The 25125-nt window shown below is 34.7% G+C and overlaps 1 long non-coding RNA gene and 1 other non-coding gene across 2 annotated transcripts in view; both read left to right on the forward strand.

The window, feature by feature from the left end:
- Window positions 1–25125, forward strand: part of LOC134730421 (uncharacterized) — a 439770-nt gene that overhangs the window by 27612 nt on the left and 387033 nt on the right. The gene's annotated exons all lie outside the window — the stretch shown is intronic.
- Window positions 24957–25030, forward strand: LOC112439954 (small nucleolar RNA SNORD81). The gene has a single exon (XR_003028172.2). It is a non-coding gene; the product is annotated as a small nucleolar RNA SNORD81 (small nucleolar RNA).

Here is a 25125-nt window from a genome sequence, read left to right on the forward strand (position 1 = left end):
ACAGTACATAATTGGTTAATCATGTTTCAAATGTTACAAAAGCATTCTTGTGATTAGAAATCTTACTTGCAAGATTAGCATGTCTTCTCTTGCTTATGTACTCCACAGTAATCTTCTAATATTATCTTCTGACTGTTTAGGGGCCACATAATCATTTCTATTTGTTAAAGTTATTAATCTGCCTTATCACAATTATTTCTGTATAAGTAATGTAATCCATACTCAGATAGAGGAAAGTATGTAATTACAAGCTTTTCTGTTATCTCCATGTTTTTTGTGTTAGTAATACCAATGCCCAATAAACTGGTGAAAGAAATTTTTTCCCTAAATCATCTCAAAAAATTCATGAATACTTTAACTTAATTTCTTCAGTTTTCCACATTTTTTGTTGTTAAGCGTGAATTATTTGCTAAATAATCTAAATGAATTCCTATGATGTGAAATCCACCAAGATTAGTAACTTCATATAAATGGACATATAATGCACAATCATGAACTAATTAATTATAAGGACTTTAAAGGAGGGAGGAAATGAGAGTATAGGCAAATGAAGCACGAATGTATAAAATGTTAACGTGAAAAGTCACCAAGCCAAAAATTAAATAAGTAAATAAATAAATAATGAAATGGCACAGGACAAAAATGGAGTGTTGTAGGCTCAATGTCACATCAATTCCTAAAGACTGGGCTTTCTGAGTCTCTTTTACTGGGAGAGAAAGGAGTTCAAATAATGTAAGTTCATAAGAAATTACAAAAATTACCATTTGGAAGGTATCCTAGGCATTTTTTACCTGAAAAACTTTTTATGGTAACTTATTTAATAGCTATGGATTTGTTGCAAGAACTTTCTCCAGGTAAGTGAATGAAGTTCAAGATATGTGACTTACTGAAGATTACACGTCTTTAAAGGTTGTAGAGGTGGCATACCAATATTTTGGAAGAAATACCTGAGCATGTTCTGCCCCATTCTTCGTATTTAAAATAAGTGAAAATTCCAGAAGGAATGCATATTTTCTGCACCTAATGACCTACAATTCATTGGCTCTCAGAGGTAAAGTCTTAGTGAGCCCATTCCTCTTATAGGTCTACATTTTCCTAAGTTTTGTGTGATTAACAGAGCTGTCATTTTGATCTACACCTAACTGACTTCTGTCTCTCTCTCAAAGGTTTTAAACTTTGAGGGAGAGGGGTGCAATTTATTGACTCTATATACAATTCCAACCAACCAAAGAATTCATATGGCAATGAGTGTGTGCCTGGAGGCAATACGCTGGCATGCAGTTAGAACTGACAATTGGCTGGATAATACTGATATTTTACATGGATTTGTCCTTTACAAAAATCTTCACCTAAATATTTATTTTACATAGTTTACATTGATTTCAAAACCATCTTAAAATGCAGGCTGTGTAGGGGCAGAAAATCTCTGAGTAAGATGACATTTTTTTGCCAACTATTGAAAAAATATATTTTGAAAACTGTATTTGCTGTTTAGGCAATGTATTAAATGCGTGATTATTTCTACTCTACTGTGATGCTAGGTAAGAAAAAAAAGAGCAGAGGCATATAGAAATAGCAAAGAGAACAAGATTCTGGATCTATATGCATGAAGTAGGGGTTGCTAGTAATTTGCTTCTGAATTAAACAGAGGTATCTAACCAATTATTAGCAAATTGGATGACCTTGGGGTTATTTTTGGGAGGTGGAGTCTTGCCACATCTAAGAGGATGCATCTTCGCTTCAGGTAGATCAATTTGAAAAGGTAGAGTCCAGAAGAAACATGCTTCCAGAGAAAACATGGGTTTTGTCCCCAAACCTTATCTCCATATGGAAGAGAGAGTTTGTGGCTGAGCAAAGCTGGGACAGTTCTTCCCATAAATTTTTGCTGTTGTTGTTCCTGTAAGCCAGAGTTGATATTCTCTATAATCTAAGACCCAGGAAGGAAAGTAACATGTTCTTCCAGCTGTCAATAAATCAACAGGAGACTCCAAGTGATCACATTTTATCTACCTGATTTTTGTTAAATTCTGTACATTTCACACATATGAAATGTAACATTTCCATTATCAATTAGATTTAACAATTTCTTTACCCAGTAGTCATATTTAGGTTCTTGTCCAGTCATTTTACTGCTTTCAACCTGGTCATGTTTACAACTCCACAGTCATTTAAAAACATTCCTGACTAGCATGTGGGTTAGACTGTAGGCCAATTCTTAAGTCTAACAGTTTAGTTGAGAAAAAAAAGAGTAGATACATTTTTAACATTTGAAGGTGACCAAAGCCTCCATCCTATTGCAGATGAACTCAATTTGCAACTTAAACCATTAAGTTTTCTTTTTTGAATTACAGGAGTAGATGAAACAGGATGAGAAGACCTCATTGTCTTTAAAATCACACTGATAATGATGTATTGTATTGCATCTATGTGCTGAAAATGTGTGCAAATCATGGATTCAGAATTAACTTTTAAATAATTTTTGACTTCATATTTCAAATTCTAAAGGGTGGGTTGAAGATGTGACAAGTAAATATATTGAGCTCAAAACAAAAGTTATAGCTAGTAAATGGTGTTAAAAAAAGATTATGGTTAGTAACTGGTGTTACAACTTTCCAGTTTACGATGTCAAGATATTTTATGACATTTCTGTCCCTGACATGAGAGGCTTAAATGCATTCTTAAGTAAAAAGAAAAACTGCAATAGTTGTAACTATGCAGTTTGCTACATCTTGAATGTTGAAGGAAATACCTTATTTGACAACGCTATACCAGATGGAGTGCATATTTTTTTGAAAAAAATTAAAATGCAAATCCATGAAGCTTTGAAACATAGACTTATATTTTGGCTTGGGACTAATGTATAAAGAGATTGCCAAAAGAAATAATTGAGTCTTTATCATTCTGAGCATTCACGGTTTCCTATACATCCATTTTCAACTTATTATAATTCCATTTTGCCAATCAAATAATCAACTAGGTTGAGGAAACTCTACATTAATTTAACATAATTAAACACAATATCAGATTTTAAACCACAGTCTCTGATTTCAATTCCATTTGTTCTTTCCAGAATTCTGATCAGTAATTAAAAGCAGATACTGACTCTGCAAGTGTAATACATTAACTATGGATCAAACAGAAATGTGTACTTTAGAAAATATGCCAATGTCAGAATATTTTTAGGTTAGCTTCCTAGGGCAAAAAAAAATCTGCTTCATAGGTAGAAGTGGGCTGTGATTCTTCAAGGAACTGGTCAGATTTATTTTTAGTCCTCCTGGGAAAGCTTCATTCTGGAGTAAGAAATGGAAAATAATAAGGTGGATATGCGTGAAGATAGAAAAAATAATTCTTTCTTTCTTTCCCTAACATACCACTGTGTATTAGTTCATTCTCATGCTGCTATAAAGAACTGTCCAAGACTGGGTGATTTATAAAGAAAATAGATTTAATTGACTGACAGTTCCAAAGGGCTGGGGAGGCCTCATGAAACTTACAATCATGGTGGAAGGGGAAGCAAACATGTCCTTCTTCACATGATGGCAGGAAGGAGAAATGCCAAGCAAAGAGGGAAAGGCTTGTTATAAAACCATCAGATCTCATGAGAGCTCACTCACTCACTATCATGAGAACAGCAGCATAGGAGTAACTGCCCCCATGATTCATTTACCTCCACTGGGTCTCTCCCACAACCTGCAGGGATAATGGGAACTACAATTCAAGATGAGATTTGGGTGGGGACACAGCCAAAACATATAACCCTGTGAGTCTCCCTTCCCAACCTATACTGTCTTGTTGACTAGAAGGAAAGAAAATGTGATGCAAAACTCACAAACCCTTGGACTACCTGAGCTGTACATAATGGTGCCAGTAGAAAACACGATAGGCAAAGAGCATGAACCTGATTCACAGAGCACACAGGATCTGTAAACACTATGAACTGATTGCCCAAATTATTTTAAATAAGATCTCCTAGAGTATTCTGCTTAAACAACTCCAAGACACTTACCTGGGTCTTCCATCATGACAGATCAATAAAGGAATATATATATGTCTATATACATATATACATACTTGTATATACACTTGTGTGTAAATATGTATAAATATATATACTTGTATCCACATTTATAAATATATGCATAAATTAAAAATGGAAATATGTCAAATGATAAAGAAAATTGGGTAAAATATTAACAATATGTCAATCAATCTGTGATGTTCTTAATGCTATAAATGTAATGTCCTTGCAACTTTTCTCTGTATGAAAAAATCTCTAAATAAAATATTTTTAAAAATAAAAGAATAAATCTATTCAGATTCAGCCTGTTACAAATAATTATTTGCCTCATTTCTGTATTTTCTCTGTGCATGAGGCCTTGTTGAAATTTTATTTTGTAATTGAAACAACTAGATTTAGTGACTACCATTTCAGTTAGATCCCCTAACCTCCAACTGTGTACACACTTTAATTTGGCTTTTGGAAAAGCAACTAAAAATTTTAAAGTTATTTTCTCTTTCAATGTCTGACTGAATGGCACATGCTACATGTTCCTCTGAATTTACTGACCTTATATATCTTAATTATTTCATTAAACATAAAATACACAACTATATTTCTCTTATAAGAGAGTTTATTTCTCTCTTATTATTAAAATCTTCTCCCTTCCAAATATCCCCTTTTCTAGGTCCCAGAATATTTAAAGTGCACTATATCTGAAGTATGAAGAGGCTTAAATCAATTTTAGTCAAGATGAGGAAGCTTAGTCACTGCTGCTCAGGAGGTTGAGGTGTGTTTTAGTCTGTCCTCATGCCACTAATAAAGACATACTCAAGACTGGGTAATTTATTTAAAAAATGAGATTTAATAGACTCACAGCTCTACACGACTGGGGAGGCTTCACAATCATGGTGGAAGGTGAAGGAGGAGCAAAGTCATGTCTTACATGGCAGTAGGCAAGAGAGCATGTGCATGGGAATTCCCCATTATAAAGCCATTACATCTCATGAGATTTATTCACTATCAGGAGAACAGCACAGGAAAGACCAACCCCCATGATTCAACTACCTCCCACTGGGTACCTCCCATGACACATGGAAATTATGGGAGCTACAGTTCAAGATGAGATTTGGGTTGGAACACAGCCAAACCAAACCATAATGGGATTGCTTGAGGCCAAGAGTTTGAGGCTGCAGTGAGCTATGGTACTATGATCACAACTGTGAATAGCCACTGCACTCCAGCCTTGACAATGTAGTGAGATCTTGTTTCCAAAAGAATTGAGGAAGTTCTCCATGGATATGAGCCTGCAGACAAAACTGAGGCATAGGGTTAGCCTCCTAAAAAATTCTTAGTGCAGAGTTAGCTAGAGAAACAATATGTAAACCATCCATGATATTTTGGTGAAACATTATTAAAGATACTACTTGGTTTCAGTTATATTATGGACAGTTTTTAAAAGGAAGGACAACTGCTTGGAGATAACTGATGATAGGGAAAATCATGTATTTTCCCCTATGTCATGCACCTTTGTGGGACAGGAGGTGGCAGTAGAAGTTGAAAGCTGAGAAAAGCTGTGTCCAGCAAAACAGGGGTCTTCGGAATAGTAGTAGCACCATGGATATTTTGGCAAGGTGTATATAAGAAAGCTGGAGCAGAATAAATTGATATAATTGGGTCAACATATTTGTGAAAGAGACTCCTAGGAAATGCTTAAGAATTTCTGGGGAATAATTTTATAAAGGAGACTGCTAAATTATAGAAACTGGAGTGATAGGTCCTCACAATCGTTTTGACACAAAGAGGAAGTGAGACTATATTTTTTGTCAGAAGCTGATGAGATCTCGTATTTGGAGTTGGCATCTATTTTGATTTGGGGAACAATGTACTTAGCATTAACTTGTGCAGGAGATTAGCCTAAGGAAAAGCACAAAAGTATTGCGGGCTGGAATTTGAAGAACTTTGAAAGTCAGAAAGTGAGATTGTCTGGCATCATGGAAGTTACATGGAAAATGGAAAGTTTTTGACAGAGCAGTGAAGTTCTAGGATCTGTCTAATTAAATACTTACATAGAAACTGGAGAGATGCATGGAAATGGCAAGTAGAAAGAGCAAACACTGGCACCTCCAAGATGCTGACATTGTAGTTTGATCTATAAAATATGTGCTAGATGTCCATTAGCTCTTTACTTAATTTTAAATACTAATTATGCTTTATCTGAATGTCAGATGATCAGGAAAAATGCAAAAGGAAACAATCACTTACTTAACACAATGAATAATTGATTTTAGAGGCAGTCGTGGGGCTAGGTGCCACTGTTTTGATGTAAGCATTTATTCTTTCACTATTTATTCAAGAAATATTTACTAAATGTCTACTACTAGCTAGGCATTGTGTTAGCTAATGGTGATAAATGGGAAATGGGACAGATGACTTAAGTAATAAATTTATACAAATAGAGGCAAAATGTATCCAAATATTTCCTGAGATTTCACTGTGATGTTTTAAGTAACATACCAGACTGAAGAATTATTTGCAAATTCTCATATTAAGATACACTGATATGCTGGACAAAGCACAATAATTTAAAAATACATAGACAATTCAACCCTGTAAAGATGTATAATGTCACCTGATATTTCTGTTTCAGAATGAGAGCTAAAGATTTCTATTTCTGAGAAAACAGAGTAGACATATTTTTCCCTATTCCTCCCACTAGGTACAACTAAAAACTATATATATATGACTAAAAACCATATGGAGATTTTAGTTGTCTATATATGGTTTTTATTTGTACCTAGTGGGAGGAATAGGGAAAAGTATATATATTTGATACACCCACACGTGCACACTCAAGAAGATTCTAAAAGGTAGAGGGAAGAAAGCAGGCTAACTTGGGACCTCAATTATGAGGAACAACATGGTGGTGAATTGCATAGCACTTCTTTTGTCTCATATATTCTAAAGAAACCAGCAATCCAAAAACACCAATAGTCACAGACAAGAAAAGCCTCAGCAAAATCCTACTCTCCTCCTTAGCAATGGACCATAAAACGTGATATGGTTTGGCTCTGTGTCCCCACCCAAATCTCACGTTGAATTGTAATAATCTCCACGTGTCATGGGAGGGACTTGGTGGGAGGTAATTGAATCATGGAGGTGAGTTTTCCCCATGCTGTTCTCATGGTAGTGAATAAGTGTCATGAGATCCGATAGTTTTATAAAGGGCAGTTCCCCTGCACATGTCCTCTTGCCTGCTGCCATGTAAGATGTCCCTTTGTTCTTCCTTCATCTTCTGTTAAGATTGTGAGGCCTATCCAGCCATGTGGAACTGTGATCCATTAAACCTCTTTCCTTTATAAATTACTCAGTCTCAGGTATGTCTTTATTAGCAGTGTGGCAATGGACTACTACAAAAGGAGAGCCTAGAAAGAGAACTTTTAGACACTAACAAATCTAACCAGGCCGATCACCACAGAAATAAACCCTGTTTCACTCCCATCCCAACCAGCCAGAAAAAGCCAAGTAGAAAGTGAGATTTCCAACCTTGCCAGGCTGTAATGAGAAATCCCTTTCATTCCCAAGGCATGTGTCCCCCTGTTTTTTCTTACCATATTTTTTTCTTGCAGGTGGTGAATTACTTTATTTTAGAAAAGCAAAAGTTTACAATTTGTGCCATAGGCAGAATATCATGAATTCAACAAGTTATTAATACAGACTTTCAAAAACCTTTACAGATTAGTCCAAAGTAGAAAATTATTTTTTCCCACTCTTAGACTCAAGCGCATTCAGAAAAAACACACAATTTATAAAAATAAAATGGCAAGCCTAATCACACCAATTAATTGATAGTGTTAACATCCCACACTGGTTCATTTGAACAATTAATGCATAATAAGAATAGCTGAATTACTTTTTCAAGTCCTACCTCCATGTTACATGAAACAATGATGAAACTATTTGTTACTTTTTATAAAACCAAAGTAAAAAATGCCCCAAACAAAACATGAAATAACCACTAACAAAATCTACTAAACAAAAATATTACAGCTAATGTAATTACTCATATAGACCCTTTCTTCACCTCCTTGAGATTTGGCATCTTAATATTATTTCTAAACCAGATATCAGGAAACAACTATGTGTGAAAAAGAAAATGAAAAGTCCATGTCTAATTCACATTAAAGAAGTTTCGGATAATAGTAGCTAGGAAAAACATTTAAGCACACAATGAAACAAACAAAAAGAATTGCCAGCTATAATGGGGTGCATAGGGTAATTGATAAAAACATATAATTTGTCTAATCAAAATATCTTTAAGTACCATCTGATCATCAAATTCAGCAAAAGCAAGGATCTAGAATTTTGAATTTTAGATAAGTAGAAATCCAGGACTTTTTTTTTTGGCAGGGTGATAGACACATAGAACAATAGAATAGAACTGGATCCAGAAATAGACCCACAGAATTATGCCCAATTCATATTTTACAAAGACACAAAAGCAATTAAATGGAGGGAAGATAGCATTTCCAACAAATGATAATGAAGAACTGAACACCCATATGCAAAAAAATGAACATTTGCCTAAGTATCAGACTTTAAATAAATGAACTCAAAACAAGTCACATCCAAAAGTGTTAAATTTAAATCCTAAAATATTCGGAAAAATATAGATTATCTTCAGGGTCTGGGGCTAGGAAAAGTGTTTTTAGACTTTCTACAAAAAGAATAATCCATCAAAGAGAACAACTGACAAATTGACTGTTAGAAAAAAATACACCAAAAAAATAAGAAGGAAAAAGAAAGAAAAATCTATGACAGGCTATCATGTATGTGTACAGAATTAAATTTTTCACCTAAAGGAATGCCAAGCTGAGATGTTGACAAACAAATAAAAAATACAACGAGTTGAAGTTGTATTAAATTACTGGAGCACAAGCAATTTACCAGATTTAAAAAGAAACAGTAATACAGTACCATAACTAGGAGAAACTACATAAATAGAAACAGATGCATAAATGACAGAGATGGAAGTAGTAGACAAAACATAAATTCAGCTTATAAACATGCTCAAGAATTAAAATAAAATCATGAAAATATAAAAAGAAATGGAAACTCTTAAAAATTTTAAATTTAAAATCTCAAAATTAAATTATTTAAGATCAAATATTCACTGTCTGGTCTTAAAAGCAGATTAGACACTGTCAGAGAAAAGATCAGTGAACTAGGTGACATAATAAACTTCACAAACTGAATCACTCAGGAATCTGTGGGCAAAAATCAAGCCATCTGATGTACATTAAAATGAAGTAACAAGTTACATATACATATGTACAGATGGATGAGATGTGATGCACCCATACAATGGAATATTATTCAGCAATACAAAGACATGAACTATCAAGTCATAAAAGAATATGGAGGAAACTTAAATGCATATTGCTAAGTGAACAAAGCCAATCTGAAAGGGCTACATACTGTATTATTCTCACTATATGATATTCTGTAAAGGAAAAAGGAGAAAGAGTAAAAATTTCAGTAATTGCCATGGGTTCGGTAGAGGGAGTGATAGATGAATAGTTGGAGCCCAGGGGATCTTTAGGGCAGTGACGTGACACTATTTTATATGATACTCTAATGGATGATACATGTCATTATGCATTTGTCAAAACACATAGAATGTACAACACAGAGTGAGCCATAATGTCAACTATGGACTTTAGTTAAGAGTGATGACTCAATGTTGACTCATCAATTATATTAAATGTTCCAAATTAAAGCAAGATAGTAGGGGAAACTGTATGTAAGAAGGTTGAGGGGTATATGAGAACTCTGTATACTTTCTGCTCCATTTTTCTGTAGATTGGAAACAGCTAAAAAAAATTTATTAATTTAAAAAATCATTAACATCAACAAATGATAGTTCTTCAAATTCTGATTATCATTTTATCTAGTTTATAGTTTTCTTAATTATTTTACACACTCAAACTATTAACATACAATAATTAGATTAAATGTTACTTTCAAAAATATAATGAATTTTTTAAGGAATACTGTTTTAATAATTTATACTGAATTACTTAAAATTATACAACTTCACTTAAAAGTTGTCTAATATCATACTTCTTACTACTTCAAATTGACCTCCATAGTTCAAATGAGTGAGAGCTAATGTCTGTTGTGAGACAGAGGCAATTGAATGAATTTAAATTATGTGGTATATTTGTAAAAGAATTTTTAAGCTAAAGTATTTCAACACTCTAAAATTGTAAAACATCGTATATTTTGACGACTAGTTAGTGAACAGAAGCTCAAATCCCCTTATATACATATATCATATAAATGTCTATTTTCCAATATGATAAAGTTTTGTTAAAAAAAGCATATCCTCTGATAGATGCCAAAGATACTCTCCTTTAATTCATTTCTAAACATACATATTTATATATTTTGTATCTAACTCATTTATAATTATGCAACTCATACAAATATTTATTCAATCAAACCAAAAAACAAGTCATAAAAAAGGACAAACAAACAAATAAAAATTATAGATGAAGACTAAAAGAAACCTCTTTTTAGTTGGAGGTAAGGATTTTCCTACTTTGATATTCAATGTTTTCATAATCAATTCAAGGTTATGCATAATACGATTCTTGCAGGAGTATAGACAAGCAAATGGATCTGAACCATAGACGATAGTTGATGAAAGTTAAGAATACATCCCTATTGGGACAGAGGCATCCATTTGTCTGGAATAAGGGAAGATTCTCCAGCATTTGGAAAATAAGACAGGAGAAAAGTAAATAGTAGCAGGAGTCCCTAATTAAACAGATTGATCCTCAAATAGGATACTTCATTCTAAACCCAGTCCCTACAGGAGCATAAAGTAGCCCCCTCTTATCCACAGTTATGCTTTTCATAATTTCTATTACTCACTGTACAGTAGAATAAGATGTTTTGAGAGAGAGAGAGAGGAGAGACAGAGACCACATTCACATAACTTTTATTAGAGTATATTGTTATAATTGTTCCTTATGAGTTATTTGATATGATTTGGCTGTGTCTCCACCCAAATTTCACCTTGAATTATAGCTCCCATAATCCCCATGTGTCATGGGAGGGACCCGTTGGGTGGTGATTGAATCATGGGGGTGGGTTTGCCATGCTGTTCTCATTATAGTAAGTGAGTTCTTATGAGATCTGATGGTTTCATAAGGGGCAGTTCCTCTGTACACTCTCTTTTACCTGCTGCTGCCATGTGAAGAGGGACATGTTTGCTCCCACTTCTGCCATGATTATAGGTTTCCTGGGACTCCCCAGCCATAAAGAACTATGAGTCTATTAAACCTCTTTCCTATATAGATTACCTAGTCAAGGGTAATCTATTAGCAGTGTGAGAATGGACTAATACAGTAAATTGTTACCGGGTAGTGGGAAGCTGCTAAGGAATACCCAAAATTTGGAAGCAACTTTGGAACTGGGTAATGGGCAGAGATTGGAACAATTTAGAGGACTCAGAAGAAGAGAGAAAAATGTGGAAAAGTTTGGAACTTCCTAGAGACTTGTTGAATGGCATTGACCAAAATGCTGATAGTGATATGGACAATAAGGTCCAGGCTGAGGTGGCCTCAGATGGAGATGAGGAACTTGTTGGGAACTGAAGCAAAGCTGACTCTTGTTATGCAAAGAGACTGGTGGCATTTCACTCCTGCCAAAGAGATCTATGGAAGTTGAACTTGACAGAAATGATTTAAGATATCCTATGAAAGAAATTTCTAAGTAGCAAAGTGTTCAAGAGGAAGCAGAGCATAAAAGTTTGAAAACTTTGCAACCTGATGATGCAATAGAAAAGAAAAACCCACTTTTTGGGAAGAAATTCAAGCCTGCTGCAGAAATTTATGTAAGTAATAAGGAGAGGAATGTTAAGCATCAAGACAATGGGGACAGTATCTCCAGGGCATGTCAGAAACCTTCAAGGCAGCCCCTTCAATCACAGACCCTGAGGCCTAAAAGGGGAAAACAGTTTCCTGGGCCTGGTCCAGGGCCCCTTTGCTGTGTGCAGCCTAGAGACTTGATGCAATGCATTTAAGCCTCCCTAGCCATGGCTAAAAGGGGCCACAGTACAGCTCAGGCCATGGCTTCAGAGGGTGCAAGCCCCAAGCCTTGGAAGCTTCCATGTGGTGTTGAGCCTGCAGGTACACTGAAGTCAAGAATTGAGGTTTGGGAACCTCCACCTAGATTTCAGAGGATGTATGGAAATGCCTGGATGTCCAGGAAGAAGTTTGTTGCAGGGGCGAGGCCCTCATGGAGATCCTCTGCTAGGACAGGGTGGAAAGGAAATGTAGGTTTGGAGCTCCTACACAGAGTCTCCACTGGGGCACTTCCTAGTGGAGCTGTGAGAAGAGGGCCACCATCCTCCAGTCCCCAGAATGACAGATTTACCTACAGCTTGCACTGTGCACCTGGAAAAGCTGCAGACACTCCACATCATCCCATGAAGACAGCCAGGAGGGGGGCTATACCCTGCAAAGCCACAGAGGAAAAGCTTCCCAAGGCCATGGGAGACCACCTCTCACATAAATGTGCCCTGGATGGGAGGCATGAAGTCAAAGGAGATCATTTTGAAACCTTAAGCTTTAATGACTGCCCTATTAGATTTCAGACTTGCATGGGGCCTGTAGCCTCTTTGTTTTGGCTAATTTATCCCATTTGAAATGAATGTATTTACCCAATGCCTGTATCCCCATTATATCTAGGAAGTAACTAACTCGCTTTTGGTTTGACAGGCTCATAGGTGGAAGGACCTTGCCTTGTCTCAGATGAGACTTTGGACTTGGATTTTGAGTTGAGCTGAAATGAGTCGAGACTTTGGGGGACTATTGGGAAGGCATGATTGGTTTTGAAATGTGAGAATATAAGATTTGGGAGGGGCCAGTGGTGGAATGATATGCTTTGTCTGTGTCCCCAGCCAAATCTTATCTTGAATTATAACTCCCATAGTCACCACGTGTTGTGGGACAGACCCTGTGGGAGGTAACAAACATGTGCCTGTGCCTCTATGGTAAACTGATTTATTTTCTTTTAGGTATATACCCAATAATGGAATCGTTAGGTCAAATAGTACTTGTGTTTTAAATTATTTGAAAAATCACCAGACTTCTTTCCACAGTGGTTGAACTAATTTGCATTCCCACCAGCAGTGTATGAGTGTTCCCTTTTCTCCACAGCATCACCAGCATCTGTGTTTTTTTGACGTTTTAATAATAGCCATTCTGACTGTTGTGAGGCTGTATCTCATGTGGCTTTGATTTCCATTTCTATAATGATTAGTGATTTTGAGCATTTTTTTTTTTTTTTTTGAGACAGTCTCGCTCTGTCCCCCAGGCTGGAGTGCAGTGGCATGATCTCGGCTCACTGCAAGCTCTGCCTCCCAGGTTCATGCCATTCTCCTACCTCAGCCTCCCAAGTAGCTGGGATTACAGGTGCCCACGACCATGCCTGGCTAATTTTTTTTGTATTTTTAGTAGAGACAGAGTTTCACCTTGTTAGCCAGGATAGTCTCAATCTCCTGACCTCATGATCCACCCGCCTTGGCCTCCCAAAGTGCTGGGATTACAGGTGTGAGCCACTGCGCCTGGCTGATTTTGAGCATTTTTTATAGGCTTGTTTGGCCACATGTATGTCTTCTTTTGCAAAGACCCTCTTCATGTCTTTGCCTACTTTTTAGTGGAATTGTTTGCTTTTTGCTTGTTAATTTGTTTAAGTTCCTGATAGATTTTAAATATTAGACCTTTGTCAGATGCATATTTTGCAAATATTTTCTTCTAATCTATATGTTGTCTGTTTATCCTATTGATAGCTTCTTTTGTTATGCAGAAACACTTTAGTTTAATTAGGTTCCTTTTGTCTATTTTGTTTTTGTTGCAATTCCTCTTGATGTCTTTGTCATGAAGTCAGGTTCAATGTTCAGAATGATATTTCCTAGGTTACCTTCCAGGGTTTTTATAGTTTTAGGCTTTACTTTTAAGTCTTTAATCCATCATGAGTTGACTTCTGTATGTGGTATTTTTTATACCCATTCTCCATGACATATTTATTTCACATTGCATGCCTTTATCAAAATTTCTCATGTACCCCATAAACATGTATGCCTAATATGTTGCTACAAAAAATGAAAAGTTAAAGAAAAATTAAATAAGATATATTGTGTAAGGAAGGGGTCCAGCTTCAATAAACTCCATGACTAAAAAGAAACTTAAAAATTTTATAATAGTTTTAGGTTTATAGAAAAAAATGAAAAAACAGTACAGAGAGTTTCCATATATTACATATGTTTCATCTATTATTAACATTGTACTGTAGTATGCTACGTTTGTCAAAATTAATGAACCAATATTGATAGATTATTATTGACTAACTACCATTGATTATTCATATTGTTTTAGTTTCTGTCTAATGTCCTTTATCTGTTCTAGGATCATATCCAGGATACCATATCATGTTTATCATGTTTCCTTAGGTTCTACTTGACTATGACAATTTTTCAGATATTTCTGCTTTTTGATGACCTTGATTGTATTTAGGAATACTGGCTACACAGTTTGTAGAATACCTCTCAATTAAGATTTGTATAATGTTTTTCTCATGATTAGACTAATGTTATGTGTTTTGGGGAAGACCACAAAAATAAATTTCATTATTATCAAAATGTTTCAAGGACACATACTTTCAACAATAGTTATCACTGTTGATGTTAACCTTGATCACAGGCTGAAGTAGTGTGTTTAAGATTTATCCATTGTGAACCTATGTTTCTTACCCACATTTTTACACCATAATCTTTAGAAGAAAGTAACCATGTTCAGCCCACACCTTAGAGTAGGGCATATTCTCCACCTCCCTGAGGTAGGAATATCCACAGTAATTTTTTCAGAAATTTTCTGCATGGGATATTTGTCTGTCTATACTATGTATTCATGTATTTTATCTTTACTTACATTAGTATGGATCCATGGATATTTATTTTATACATTGGGTTATAATGCAATACTACTTTATTTTGTTGTTGAAATTGTTTCAGCTTTGGTTATTGGGAAATAGTACAATCAATGTCAGTGTCCTTTTGACATAATCCCTATCATGGTTTTTCAATGTATTTGTTTGTTTAGAGTATACAAGGTGTATGTTTTCTGGTAATACAAGGTGCCCCAGGCTCATCTTGTATAGTTTCTTTCTTAGTCATAGAATCAGTCATGTCTCCAAGGAGACTTGGTCTCTTTTATTGGAAGGTGGTATTAGGAACAATGATCTGAGCAGCAGGGGTGCTTACTGGGAATATCATTATTGATAAGAGTCAGCTGACAGAGCAAGGCAATATATGTGTGTATACTAACCAGTGTGTATACATGTCTCCATAAATACTTCTATATGTAACTATCTGTATTTATATGAACATGAGTTCATACTGATGTACCCAACTTAAATCTGTCATTCTAGTATTCTCCCTTGTTTATCTGTAACCTCCAACTCCAACAGTGAGAAATCTGTTTCCCACTCTCTGCCATTTTTTAACTTAATTGTTCAATTCTGGTATACATATATAGTGGCTTTAGAATTTTTAGCCCATACTCTTAGCTTTTTTAAAAAATTAATTGGCCAATTATCAAGGGACATATCTGAGAAAAATCTGCAGATTTTCAATCCACACATCACTGAATTGAAAGTTTTTTATGTAGACCTTAAATGTTGGAGTTATTTATATGCATTGGTGCATCAATAAATTTTTGTTTCTTTAAATAAAAATAAGGGTAAAAAAATCCTAGGTGGATCCTTCTAAAAATAAGAAAATCTGAAACATCTAATATCCTTGGTTCAATAAAGTATAGTTTTTAAAACTATATTCTACAGAATTCTTTTGTTAAAAGGAACAATGGTCACTTCAAATTTGCTTGGTTATAAAATAAATATTCTTGTCTTAAGCAACTGCCGGGAAGAAAGATGTCAAATCTATTTTCATAACAGAAGTTATAGCTACTTGTAAGCTGAGGTTCACATGCTTGGAAATTTTCACCTGAAAAGAGAAAAAAGTAACACTTATTATAATCCAGATTCAAATATTGTTGGGAAGGTCTTTGATGTTTCTGATTTAGAGTTTGTGTCAACCCTTTGGATCTAACATTGTAGCCATGACTGGAAAGTATTATTACTTGAGCAAACAAGAGTAGAAAAGCATCGCACTACATTAATTCCAATACAGAAGAGCAAAATTTTGTATAACTGCAATAGGGAAAAACTAATTATTATTTTCTTTGCAAAATGTGTAACTCAGCAATTTTTTGTTAAAATAGCATTAATCAAGAGCTAATATACCTAAAATATTGAACTGAATGTATTCTTTAATATGCAAATAGTGATTAGAAAGTTTAAAGACTAAAAATTAGGGAAATTTATAAATGTGAAAACGAATAGATTTGTCAGAAGGAACATGAATATTATAAAAGGAAGATAAAATAGAGTGAACTTGAAAATGATCTCTTTAATCCATACCTTGAGTATGTTGATGATGCTCTTGCTCAGCTTGAAAATAATTTAGGACCTAGAAAATGGAGTTGAAAAGTACAAAACATTATGTGAAAATAATTAGATCTGTTAGAATCTTTAAAGATCATGCCCATGTGCTTCAAGGTTTCAATAAGAAGTGATTCTCATGGCTGTCGTAGACTTTAGAGATGATTCTCATAATCATATAAGTAACTGAATACATCGAGCAAAAGAAAAACCCCCAAAACAAACCTGATACACACCGTATATATATACACACAGCCCTTCTGTTATGATTATTGCTATGTGGTAATACTTAATCCTTATTCTCAACAACCCATGAAATAACCATAAAATACAAACCAGGGGCAAAGGATCATCAGTGAAAAATAGTAAGAAAAGGAAAGGGACAGGCAGTAAGAGGTTGCCTCATTGATAATTATAAGACTAGGAAGGAATGAAAAGCAAGAAGCAATAAACAGGGTGGTTTATAGTATTTTATGATATTCACTGGAGACTTCTGGCAAGGGATAGAGTAACTGGCTTCAGCTTACTATGCAAAAAGTACTATGACCACCAGGCAGCAAGTAAGAACATAGGAAAATCTTTCCTCTGTCCAAGAGAGGCATATAAAGGAGATAGGAGCTTGAAATTGAGCTTGAGGTTGTTCTTAGGAGTGCGTCCCTATTTATTATCTGAGAAGAGGTTTCTTATAGCACACTTATGGACAGTAAAAGGAAAAGCAAAGCAAACTTACTCACTGTTTGCTGGCAAAAACTATACTTGATTATAGTTCCACATTCAAAAATAAATAGGATTAGAAAGGTTCTAGATTATACTGTCATATAAAAGAAAATGAATATTGCATTCAGCATGCCAAGATAAAGAATGCACTCAAATTGCAAAGATGAAGAATCAATTTCAGAGGGAAAAGGATTACCAAAATCAGAGGAAAATTTTGGAAAGCACCACATTCAATTTTTAATTAAATGCAAGAAAGAGTGTGTGATAAAGCAGGTATAAGATACAATAATTAGATAACAGATTTTATATAAAGAAATTAGTAGAAATTTAAACATATAAGAAAATAAGACAAACATGGAAATATTTTAAGGAGAATAAATTTCAATGACTAAACTAAATAACATTCATACACAGGGGGTTTAGAATTTATTCCATAGACAGCAAAATCAGTGACATGGTAAACAAATTAGGAAACCAAGTTGTTTAAAAGGAGAAGAAATGATTAGAAGAAAATGAAAGAAATAAAGAAAAGAGGAAGCAAAGAGGGGAGGAAAGAAGGAAGGAGAGAATTCTGGAAAGAAGAAGGAATAAAGGAAGAGAGAGAGGGGATGGTTATAAACAGCTGTGTTCTCACCTATGCATAATTGAGATTTTGAAGATAATGTCAGAAGAAATATAGTGGACATCTTATGCCCTCTTCTTTCTTGGCTGTAGAATCATCAGGGTCATTATCATAATTGATATTTACTGACCATTCTTCACATGCCAAGAACAATACTAAGCACTTTAAAGATCTGAACTTTCTTTTGAGAAGTGTCTGTTCATATCCTTCGCCCACTTTTTGATGGGGTTGTTTGTTTTTTTCTTGTAAATTTGTTTGAGTTCATTGTAGATTCTGGATATTAGCCCTTTGTCAGATGAGTAGGTTGTGATAATTTTCTCCCATTCTGTAGGTTACCTGTTCACTCTGATGGTAGTTTCTTTTGCTGTGCAGAAGCTCTTTAGTTTAATTAGATCCCATTTGTCAATTTTGGCTTTTGTTGCCATTGCTTTTGGTGTTTTAGACATGAAGTTCTTGCTCATGCCTATGTCCTGCATGGTATTGCCTAGGCTTTCTTCTAGGGTTTTTATGAGTTCATGTCCTTTGTAGGGACATGGATGAAACTGGAAACCATCATTCTCAGCAAACTATCGCAAGGACAAAAAACCAAACACCTCATGCTCTCACTCATAGATGGGAATTGAACAGTGAGAACACATGGACACAGGAAGGGGAACATCACACTCCAGGGACTGTTGTGGGGTGGGGGGAGTGGGGAGGGATAGCATTAGGAGATATACGTAATGTTAAATGATGAGTTAATGGGTGCAGCACACCAACATGGCACATGTGTACATATGTAACAAACCTGCACATTGTGCACATGTACCCTAAAACTTAAAGTATAATAATAATAAAATTAAAAAAAAAGATCTGAACTTTCAGTAGCATTCAACACATATAACTACTCCCCTTCTTCTAACACCATATCTCTCTTTTCCATCTTTTCTGTTGTTTCATGATCTCAAGTGATCTGAAATTTGTATCTCCAACACAGAATGCCAACTGTATTTCCAGAATGAGATATCTTAATGTCTGTTAGAAATTTCCCTTTGAATATTTCACAGACATGTTAAACATTTTCAAAACTAAACTCATTTTCTCTCCCTAAACATGCTCATCCTTCACCATTTACTATCCCAGTAACTGGTCACTACAGTGATGTACGTGGGCTACTTATAGAAATAAATGATAAGAAAAAATTAAACACAAAAAAGCCTATGCCACTCAGTATAAGCAGAAATATATTTTATGCCTCACAGGAAATATTATACCAACTTTCTCTTTCCTTTCTTTCTCTTTCAACTGAAAAAATTATGCAAAAATATAGCCAGATTGCTTATGGCATTAGTGTGTACTGTACCTAGATAGTCATAAATATGACAACTATGAGATAAGTAAGCTCACAGCCTAGTATACTGACCAAACCCCAAAAAGGTTTGAACATTAATTCCAATCAAGATCTTCCTATATGATCAGGTTTAGATAATAATTTTAAAGATTTTGGGATTTAAGTAATTAGAAAAATATCACCTTTTATCATGAAGTAATATTTATTTAAAAGTGCCTTTTAACCAATCACATATAAAATAGTATTCCTATGATGTTAGTCTGTTTTAATTTTGTTATTGATTTTAATACATAACATATTTATAGTGAAATGTTTTTGAAACAAAGTGAGATAATTTATTTTAAACAGTTCAGCTCTTAAAAGTATTCATTGAACCGTGATTTTTACTTAAATATTACATCTATGTGAAGCAGCAGAGATAAGAAAAAATAAAGTACTAAATGGTCCTGAGGGGCAGAGCTATTGAGGATCTCATCCTAAATTAAAGAAACATACTACAACGCTGTGTAGCTCACACAGTTCAGCTCTCTTTTATTTTACATCCTATCCTGGGTATGATTCTTATCTCAGCTTTGTAAAAATTAATCATCTTTTTAATTACATCCTACATTTAAAAGTATCTTGATTTTAGGAATCCCACAATTTCCATTTTAACTGAATGCTTATAATGCTGCAACATTCTTTGTAATACAGTAATAAGCTCATAAAAAGAAATATCTATTGGGCACCTACCATGTTCCATACCCCACATTAAGCATAGCACTAGACAACAAAAAGGTGATCACGTCTCTATTGTTCCAATAGTCTAGAAGAAGATTTAAATATTGCCTGACTTAATGTCATTTAACAGATAATTATTGAGCATCTACTGTTTGCCAGGAACTGTTCCTGAATCTAGTACTAAAGTAGGCAGACAAAATTCCCATTGTCTTAGTCCATTCTGTGTTGCTATAAAAGAATACTTGTGTCTGGATAATTTATATAGAAAAAAGTTTATTGGACTCACAATTCTGATAGGTAGAAAAGTTCAAGATTAGGCATCTGCATTTGGTGAGGGCCTCAGGCTGCTTCCACTCATGGCAGAAAGTGAAGTGGAGCCTGAGTGTGCAGAGACCACACAGCCAGAGAGGAAGCAAATGAGAGATGGAGGAGATGCCAGGCTCTCTTTTAAACAACCAACTCTGGAGGCCACTTATAGAGTGCGAATTCACTCACCCCGAGGGAGGGCATTAATCTTTTTAGGAGGGACCCAACTCCATGACCCAAAAACCTTCCATCAGACCCCACCACCAACACTGGGACCAAATTTCAATATGAGATTTGAAGGAAACAAATATCCAAACCATAGCACCTTCATCGTGGTACTTGCATTCATGAATACGTACTCTCAAAAGGTATCTATAATGTGGAAGAGAGGTTCAGAGTACTGTCTGTATCATTGAGTAATAGTTTGGGAAATTGGAAAAATTTTCCTTAAAGAAATGAGAGTCTACTTAAAGGATGAGAGCATGAATTGGAAAGAGCAAGAAACATATGATGCCTTATTTCTATTCTAGACCAGAGGCTTCTAACATATGAGATTAATTAGTCGGTTAACTGTTGAAGGGTATGTAATATTAATTCAGTACAGATTGGCTTTTGTTAACCTAGCTGCTTAACCTTAATACACATTAACAAGTACTTTTTAATATTAGAATACAAAAAAAATCAACTAGTAAGACAGAAACTTGTACTTAAGTATTACAAAACTTATCACACCCAACAAAGATGAATGTAAATTATTTCAAGATTATTTGTTCTTTTTTTTTGAGATGGAATCTTGCTCTGTTGCCCAGGCTGGAGTGCAATGGCTTGTTCTCGGCTCACCACAACCTCCGCCTTCCGGGTTCAAGCAATTCTCCTGCCTCAGCCTCCTGAGTAGCTGGGATTACAGGAGAAAACCACCATGCCTGGCTAATTTTTTGTATTTTTAGTAGAGACATGGTTTCACCATGCTGGCCAGGCTGATCTCAAACTCCTGACCTTGTGATCTGCCTGCCTCAGCCTTCCAATATTTGTTATTTTAAATTATCTACACTATTTCAAGTGAGACACGTGAATAAGTGAGACTTGTGAATAAGAGTGACATATTGTAGTATTTGCTTCTTATCAGTTAATAAATATATAGAATATGGAGGAAGATTCAAATGACTTCTAGACTTCAGGGTAAAATGGTATTATTTAATCTGATCTCACCTTGGGAATCCTATTTACTCAGTTTTTGATCTTTTTTTTTTTTTTTTTTTTTTTTTTACCAAAAAGACGTATACAAAATGGTAATAGTGTCTAAATAGAGAACAGATATGTTACGTGAAAGTGATGATAAGATAGAAATAAAGAAATATATATTTTGGGATATAAACATGATATGATCAAAGAGATAAAAGCCCTGAATTTTTAAATCACCCAAATAAATTGAGGTATAAATAAAAGCTAAAACCTCATTAACAATATGTATTACTAGGCAATTGCCTATTCATTGCATTGCAAACACCAATATTTTGAGGAACAACTAAATTTTTCCCCCCAAAATGTTCTCTCTTTTCATGTATGCAGCTTTAGTCAAAAGGAAGATTTGATGCAAGTATGGGTAATTCTAATAAAAGGGAAAAAAAGATTAGTATTTGAGATGTGAACAAAAACTTAATCTTGCAAGACATCAAAGAGGCTAATAGCTCTGTAAGACTCTCCTACAATTCTCAAACTTTAGTCTTCACAGTAATCAGAAAAAATAAAAACTGCATTCCTTGCTAAAAAATACATCTTTAAGAACTTGCTCATTGGAAAATGGAAAGAAAATATAGGAGAGAGAGTGGAAAAATGCCTGGGACTTGAGAACAGAACTCTCTAGCATTTCTTGACCAAAGATGTCATTCTAGGGAACCCTGTCCTTTCCTGAATATGGAACTCACCAGAGGAGAGCTTCTTCACCTGTATCTCAATTAATTTGCTTGCTCAGTGTGGAAAAATTTCCTCCTCCAAAATTCAAGACATCCTTTTTCTTCTTATTTATTTAAGCTCTGCCCATCAGATCTATGTTATTTGTTAAAAGCTTCTTGTCCTGTGGTCCTTGCTTATGAACTAAAGTTTGCTACTGTTCACTCCTCCCCATGGTAATGAGAAAAATATGTTCTGGGGTGCCAACATCTCTTGGTAAAATTAATCTGCAAACAATTGCAACTGAAATGATTTCACTCATAATAGTTTCCTAACCTGCTCTTTGTCATAACATTTTAACAAGTGTTAATAAAATAATTAACATGTTCAGGCAAATGTTTCCTGTCAGAGTCATCAGAAACTATTTTGAAAATAAGCTTTAGTTTTTGAACAATGAAAGACAGACATTTAATTCCAGGCTTTAGGAGATATGATTACATTAAGATTTTGATAAAATTTATGCATTGGGTCCATATTTTCTTCAAAAAAACACCTTTTCAATTTTTGACTTTGAGTATTTCAAATTCTCACAAAATATGTTTATAAACAAAGGTTGATCAGACATAATCAGGATTAAGTGAAAAATAAATCCCTGTCCTTAACATTTCATATGACTGATGCGTATGTTAAAATACTGTAGGAATTCACAGGAGAGAATAATTCTGACTAATGTGATATGACCTATAGGAAAATATTAAAGAAGTACATTTTCAACTGTTCCTTAGAGGTGCAATATATATTTCTCTATACTGACACAAAATTTTTCAAGATTACCAAAACTGCTTTTATAAAATATTCTTCCTTTGACTGTATATCTTAATCAGTCACTCAAGGAAATTCCCAGAGTTTCAGCAAGGATTTGCAGATGGTTATGCAGAACTGGCTGTCCCACTCATGGAGTCATAAAAGCAAGTTATAAAGGAATGGATCATAGATCTAGATAAGAAGTGATGATTATCCAAGCAGTCCACATTTTATACATGAGAACACTGAAAGTAAATGGCTTTCCAAAATCAGAGTCAGCCTGAGGTTATAAAGCCTCTCTAGGGTGGCCTAATTCTCAGGGTTCATTTACTGGAACACAGAGCAATGTAAAGTCAAATATCCTCTAGCTATGAGATCATAATTCTTAAATTTCCTTAACCACTATCTGAGTTGCGTTGAAATCAATCACATGAGTAGAAGTGTGCAGCTGTCCTCAGACAGTTCCCAATCTCTTGAATAAAACAAAAAATATTGGTATTATGATCATTTTCCCATGACAGCAAATTTGAAAGAACAACAACAAAATATTACCAGGAACACTGAAAATATCTAATAATGTATCAAGATCAGATATAGCAACCTTTCTTAAATTTTACATTTTGTAAACCTCCTGTCCTATGTACTTTGTAATAAATGAACATAATCTTTGGCAGAAAATAATTCTATCAAAGAATGTTTGTACTATTGATGCAGACAGTCTGTATCCTTCAGTTACTGCAATTGTTAATCATCATAACAATGGTGATTAAAGATCATTATTCAATAGTATTTTAAATGTCAATGAGAAGAGTCAAACTCTATAAAATACTTGAAGGATGTATTCTGAGCCAAATACGAGTGACCATGGCCCATGACACAGCTCTCAGGAAGTCCTGAGAACATGTGCCCAAGGTGGTTGGGGCGCAGCTTGGTTTTATACATTTTAGACAGGTATGAGACATCAGTCAAATACATCTAAGAAGTACATTGGCTTGGTTCAGAAAGGTGGGACAACTCAAAGCAGGGGCTGGGGAGGGGGGAATGCTTCCAGGCTATAGGTAAATTTAAATATTTTCTGGTTGACGGTTGAGTTGTCCAAAGACCTAGGATGGATAGAAAGGAAATATTCAGGTTAAAATAAAAGATTGTGGACACCAAGGTTCTTTTGAAGTCTTATAGTGGCTGCCCTTAGAGACAGTAGATGACAAATGTTTTGTATTTGGATCTTTAAGGTGCTAGATTTTTAGTTAATCTCTTTAGGATTGAGAGGGCCCGAAGGAAAAAGATCTAGCTATGTTCATAGAGATTCTTCACAGATGCAAATTTTCCCCTACAAAGTATAGCTTTGCAGGGCATTTCAAGATACGGCAAAGATACATGTTTTGGGGTAAAATATTTTTATTTTCTTCCTTGTCTCGTAATGTTATGTCAGAGTCACGTTGGAAAGTAAGTCACAATATACAGGGTTACATAACCAACCTGATGAGAATTTATGATTTCTAGGACGTGACTCTCCAGACCCCTTAGGCAGGAATTTGGGCAAGATAAAAATCAGAGCTTAGTCCTCATAAACTCTGCTACCCAAAATATTTTTCAATGTAATTTCCTAATGAAGACCCACTGCAATTTAAAACCTTTATTAACCTACAGCAATATAAAAAATAAATATTGAAAACAATGATATATGCAATCAGAAGACCTAAACAAGATACATTTAGAAAGAAAGCAGTCCTAAGGAAGCATTAAAATAAATTATTTTCACTAATTCGATTATTCAAAAAGGAAAATCACTGAAATTGTAGAAAAGCAATAAGAAATAAAAATTTCAATTACATGTTTAGTGATAGCTATGTGCAAAAACTGTGCTAGACATTGAATCATATGTAAACACCTTCAAAATGACCACAGCAAGCAGTTGTTATTATCCTGATTTTATGAATGAGAAAAATTAGGCCCCCAGCTGTTTATTACTCATGTATTCATTTATTCAAAAATAGCTTTTGGATATATGATAATCTCACTCCAACTTAAACTCTCTCACTGATTATTTGATAATAACAGGTCAGATATTCTTTAAAAAGTATATAGCTATTGAATGTCTGCTCTGCTATGTTTACTATTTTGTTTGGTGAACGAAGACATGGATAAGCCCCAAGGTCATGGAGTTTA

This window comes from Pan paniscus, chromosome 4 (assembly GCF_029289425.2).
Source record: "Pan paniscus chromosome 4, NHGRI_mPanPan1-v2.0_pri, whole genome shotgun sequence".
NCBI lineage: Eukaryota > Metazoa > Chordata > Mammalia > Primates > Hominidae > Pan > Pan paniscus.